The 6,000-nt window shown below is 51.0% G+C and overlaps 1 long non-coding RNA gene across 1 annotated transcript in view; it reads right to left on the minus strand.

Moving 5' to 3' along the window:
* Window positions 1–5,707, minus strand: part of LOC149865851 (uncharacterized) — a 76,228-nt gene extending 70,521 nt beyond the window's left edge. The window contains exon 1 of the long non-coding RNA XR_016441792.1: window positions 5,542–5,707. This is a non-coding gene — a long non-coding RNA (uncharacterized LOC149865851). The remainder of the gene's footprint in view (window positions 1–5,541) is intronic.
* Window positions 5,708–6,000: the final 293 nt, after the last annotated feature.

The raw sequence follows: 6,000 nt of genomic DNA on the forward strand, positions 1-6,000 counted from the left end.
CAAGATAAGCATCCAATTTACTCTTGAAGGTGTTCAATGTAGGTGCTTGAACCACCTCCGCTGGCAGACTGTTCCAGACCTTGGGGGCTCGGACAGTAAAGAAATTCTTCCTTATGTCCAGCCTGAAACGGTCTTGCAGGAGTTTGTGACCATTCGACCTCGGCATCCCTCGGGGTGCTCTGGTGAACAGACGTTCCCCCAGATCCTGGTGGTCACCCCTGATAAACTTATAGGTGGCCATCAGATCACCCCTGAGCCTGCGCTTTTCCAGGCTAAAGAGTCCCATGGCTCTCAGGCTGTCATTGTAAGATCTGTTTTCCTGACCTCTGATCATGCGTGTGGCTCTCCTCTGGACTCTCTCAAGCTTCTCCACATCCTTTTTGAATTGTGGAGCCCAAAACTGGATGCAGTTCTCCAGCTGCGGCCTCACCAAGGCCGAGTACAAAGGGAGAATGACGTCCCGGGATTTGCTCGAGAAGCATCTATGGATGCAAGCCAGCGTTTTGGTCGCTTTACTAGCCGCAGCATCGCATTGGAGGCTCGTGTTCATCTTGTGGTCAATGATGACCCCCAAGTCTCTTTCTTCTGTAGTGCTATCCAACGTAGCACTGCCGAGCCTATAATGATGCTGCAGGTTTTTCCTCCCAAGGTGGAGAACCCTGCACTTTTCGGTGTTAAACACCATCAGGTTCTCATCTGCCCATTTGCTGAGCCTGTCCAGGTCAGCCTGGATCACCCGCCTATCTTCTGGCGTGGATGCTTTGCCCCAAAGTTTGGTGTCATCGGCGAACTTGGCCAGTCCACTCCTGACTCCAATGTCCACATCATTAATGAAGATGTTGAACAGGATGGGTCCCAGGACAGAGCCTTGAGGGACCCCAATGGTCACAGGGCACCACGATGAGTGACTGCCATCGATTACAACCCTCTGGGTCCAACCACGGAGCCAGTTTCCCAGCCAGCGGATCGTGGTGGAGCCAAGGCCACAACTGGCCAGTCTGGCCAAGAGGTGATCGTGGGATACCAGATCAAAGGCTTTTTTGAAGTCAAGATATATGACATCAATCTCTTCTCCCTTGTCCAGGTGATAGGTCACCTGGTCATAGAAGGAAACGAGATTGGTCAAACAAGACCTACCCACAACAAACCCATGCTGGCTATCCCTTAGGATGTTAGCCTGGGCCAGTCCCTCAAGGATGGCCTCCTTAATAAACTTTTCTAAGATCTTCCCCAGGATAGAAGTCAGGCTAATGGGCCTGTAGTTAGCCAGATCCACTCTCTTCCCTTTCTTGAAGATCGGCACCACATTGGCCTTCTTCCAGTCTTCGGGCACTATGCCAGAGTGCCAGGAGTTTTCAAAGATCCGTGCCAGGGGCTGGGCTATGACGCTCGCCAGCTCCTTGAGTATCCTGCGGTGCAGATTGTCAGGGCCGGCTGACTTGAAGGTATCCAGCTTCTCAAGGTGTTCCTTCACGAGGTCAGCATTTATGGAGGGTAGGGGATCCCCATCACCCGGATCTCCCTGTCCCATAGCAGGCATGGGCGTCCCATGGGACTGATGAAAGACTGACGCAAAGTACCTATTTAATAGGTTGGCTTTTTCCTGGGCGTCAGTTGTCAGTTGCCCCATCTGGTTTAGCAGGGGTCCAACATTGCCCTTGCTTTTCCTGAGGCTCCCCACATATCTGAAAAAGGACTTTTTGTTGTCCTTGATGCTTGAAGCTAGTTGGAGTTCAGTTGCAGCCTTGGGTTTCCTGGTTTGCTCCCTGCAGGACCGGACCAGTGCAGAATAATCCTCCTTGGAGGTGAATCCCGTCCTCCATCCTTTGTAGGCTTTCCTTTTTAGCCGCAGGAGGTCCGCTAGGTCCCTGGAGAGCCAGGAGGGCTACTGTGCCTTCTTGCTGCCTTTCCTCCATGTTGGAATAGATTTAGCTTGTGCATTGAGGATCACTTCCTTGAGAAGCAACCACTCTTCTCGAACTCCCATCTCCCTGAGTTCACGGTCCCTGAGGGCCTGACTGACTAGCCTCTTGAGCTTGTCAAAGTCGGCTTTTCTGAAGTCAAGGACTTCTGTGTTGCTGACTGACTTGCCAGCTTTACGGCGGATGGTGAAGGTGATCAGCTCGTGGTCGCTGTCACCCAGCTTCCCATCGATCACTAGGTCCGATTAGGTCGTCCCCCGTAGCCAGTACCAGGTCAAGCAGCGCTTTGCCTCTCATTGGCCCATAGACTTCTTGAGTCAGGTAGAGGTCATCCATGCACGAGAGAAAGCTTTGCGACCGCTCAGATTTTGCTGAGTGATCTTCCCACGAGATATCCAGGTAATTGAAGTCACCCATGACAACCAAGGTCCTGGAGCAAGCGGCCTCAGTCAGTTTCCGGGCGAACTCCTGGTCAAGCTCAGGACTTTGAGTGGGAGGTCTGTAGTAGACTCCCACCGTTGTGTCCCCTGTGCTGTTTTTCCCATGAATTTTTTCCCAGAGGGTCTCTAGCTGTCCATGCCGGTCACCAACATCAGCTTGTAGGGACATGTAGCTTTCCTTGACATAGAGAGCTACACCCCCGCCCCTTTTGTCAACACGATCCCTCCTGTACAGGGTATAGCCCTCTATACCGGTGGTCCAGTCATGGGTGGGGTCCCACCAGGTCTCCGTTATCCCAATGAAGTCATAATTCTTTGCACTGAGCAGGAGGACAAGCTCCTCCTGCTTGTTACCCAGGCTCCTGGCATTAGCGTACAGGCAGGCAAGTGTGCCCTTAGGGGCTCTTGCCTTGCCCACAGATTGTGCCAGGGTTGGGGCAGGGGTGGGCTCCCTTAAGTGCCTTGGTCTGCTGGTTTTGCAAGGGTCGCTCAGTGGGCCAGCAGTGGCAGTCATAGTTTAAAGCCCGGTGGAGCAGGTCAGCCAGCCTGGCTGAGAAGAGCCTCCTCCCCAGGGGAGAGAGGTGAAGGCCATCTCTTCCCAGCAGCTCGCTGCCTCTCTCGCCAAAGAGCGGGCTGTGGTCATGAAAGCCAAGGCCTTCCCGATGACACCAGCTCTGCAGTCTTTGGTTCACTGCGTGGATCCTCCTCTCCCTCCTCAGCCCATAGCCCGAGACTGGGAGGATCGATGAAAACACCACCTGAGCTCCCAGACCCCTAAGCCCCGCTCCCAACTCCCAACTCCCTGTAGTGCCTCATGACCTGGCTGGGGGTGCTCCGAGCTGTGTCATTGGTGCCCACGTGAATAAGGAGCATGGGGTAGTGGTCTGTGGGCCGGAGGAGCTGCGGGATCCTCTCCGCAATGTCTCGGATGCGGGCCCCAGGGAAGCAGCAGACTTCCCGGGCTAAGGGGTCGGGGCAGCAGATTGCCCCCTCAGTGCCCCGCAGGATGGAGTCTCCCACAACAAACACCTTTCGCTTTGACTTGGGGAGAGCGGGGCCAGTAGCTGTGGTTGAGCCTGGGTTGCCTGCGGGAGCTGGCAACTGAGCAGGCTCTGCTGGGGCTGCAAGAGGTGCTAACCTGTTGCTAAGCTCCGGCGAGGGAGGGGCCTTGGTGCAGCGGGCCTTGGGGCCCTTGACCACCTTGGTCCATGCCCCTAACATCCTCCTTAGTCATGGAGGGAGACGGTGCTCTCCCCTGCGGCTCCCGGGGGAGAAGGGCCTGGCAGTAGGAGTCTATCTCCTGCTCGCAGTCCCTGATGGCACGCAGTCTCTGGACTGTGGCCTGGAGCTCCTCCAGCTGGCACGTCAGAGACCCCAGTAGGGAGCAGACCCCGCAAGGGGAGGTGGCCATGCTCCTGGGCCCCAGAGCCTGAAAAAGGGCCAGGCAGCCCCCGCAGCCAAGAGCTAGGGGCTCCATCTGCATGGAGCCCGGAACCATGGGCTCCATCTGGGTGGCCGTCTCTGAGGTGCCCGATGGGGGGGGCCGCAGAGCCTGAGGGGACCCTCGGGGTGTGGCGCGTGCCCATCCGTGTCATGCCTCTGGTAGGCTGGCTACGGCTGGGGCTGACTACTCTGGGGGGTCGCAGGCAGGGTCTCGTGCCCTCCCATGCCCTCCCCTGCGCGAACTCCATACTAACTCAAGCGCCTGTTTACACAGCCTGTTCGCATGGCTCCGGTCGTGGGGCTCCCTGGGGGGCTGGGCTGGACTAGACAAGAACTAACATGATTAAAATGCAAGAAGGCAAATTTAAACTTAATATAAGGAAGAACATTCTAACTATGGCTGTGATAGAGCCCTAGAACACACAAATAGGGGTGCATGTAACGTTAATTTTTGCAAATTTTTAAATACAGGTTAAACATGTACGTTACATACATTAACATACAAGACTATTTTTGAGTACATTAATTTTGATAATAGGACTGTCTTGACATTAACTGTAACAAAACACATTTAGTTCTGTAGCAAAGCTCTAAAAGTATGACCTATTTTTCCCAGTTTAAAATGTGCTGGGCTTGTATCTCCCATCACTCTCTGTGTTTTGACTGCTGCTGTATTACCTGTGTCATTTCCCAATGGTTTCAATAAGTCATCTGCAGATTAGAAAAGCTTGAGAGTCCTTTGAATGCTTTGAGATATATTTAAATGAGGCAAAATTAGATAGTTATGACTAGATGATTTTCTTAGTTTCATTGTTTGAGCTTCCTGTGAAGGCATTGTTGGTGCCTACATGGATTAGTACTGATCTGATATAATGGCCACAATTAGTACTGTAATCAGGTATTGAATTTATGAGCTACAAAATTGGGTACATTGCAGTCAGTAGCAGTTGTGCCAGACTATGAGTGAACAGTTCACATAGTGCATGGACGTGTCTTTTTATATTTAAAGAAGTCTTTACATACATTTGTGGCCCCACTGACCACCGATATTTGTCACTGAGTCCTTAAAATCAAGCAAACAACACTTGGCAACAATAGTAAAGATGAGTAGCTATGGCATCTCAAACCGAAGTTGATAAGATACTAGCTCCCCTATATTCTTACCCTTTTGCATGATGAACAAGCTTTTAATTTCCTGTGTCACCGAATATACTTGCTCCACATGCTCCACATTACATCATCTAAGATATAACTGATCTAGCAACTTTTTCTCCACAACATATATTCAAACTGTATTTATATCTCTGAAACAATAGGAAACTAAAGCTTTGAACTGACCACTGAGTAAAACTGGTTCTCCTTTCCTGAGCATGTAACATGGGATATGACTGCTTGGAGGCCATGAGGAATAAACTGAAAGATCAGAGAGCGGTGTTATCTTGTAATTAATACATTTTCATTACTTAAATTAAGTTAAACACCTAATCTGTACCTTTAAATATAGGTATCCAAGTATTAACAATGAGCCTGATAGAACTATAAAGGTGTTCATATGGGTAAGTGTTTGTAGGACAAATGTTGGCTCTGGATTTAAGACCCAGAGGCCTTGTTCCAGGGGACTTAGATCAGTCCTTAGACCAACCGTGACCTTTCCATTTGAGCACAGGGAAATTTATTGATACACAGGGATAACAAAAAGAAGCAATACAAGTAATCAAGCAATTCTGTATATCTACCAAATCTTAGGGCTGTCATCAGAGTCAAAATACATCTGGCCAGGATGCAGTCTTCTCTCTGTCAGATGTCAGCAGTCTGGAGGTGGGATGCCGAGACCAACACCCCCTCTCCAGTGGGATGGATGAGACAGGCTGGTGGTGTGCCCTCTGTCCTTGTGGCCTTGGGGATCCTTCCTGGGTGATGGAGATGGGGAGAAGGGACCCTTTATTACTCTCAAGACTGCTTTTATATTCTCCTTCCCTCCTGGAGACTCTTCATCTGTGGCTATCACTGGTTGGTCCATCTGTGTTCGTCACACTGTCCATGTCCTGTGTCATCAATACATTCCAAGCCCGTCACATGCATATCCTTATCAAAATTCTAGGCCATGTGAGCTGGCACCACCTTATCTAGTGTTATGGGCAGTGTACAGTACATGTCCTCAGTTCCCAGATTGTGTTAGTATCTGTTGGCCTTGT

Source organism: Crocodylus siamensis, chromosome 4 (assembly GCF_052110815.1).
Source record: "Crocodylus siamensis isolate JL-2025a chromosome 4, ASM5211081v1, whole genome shotgun sequence".
NCBI lineage: Eukaryota > Metazoa > Chordata > Crocodylia > Crocodylidae > Crocodylus > Crocodylus siamensis.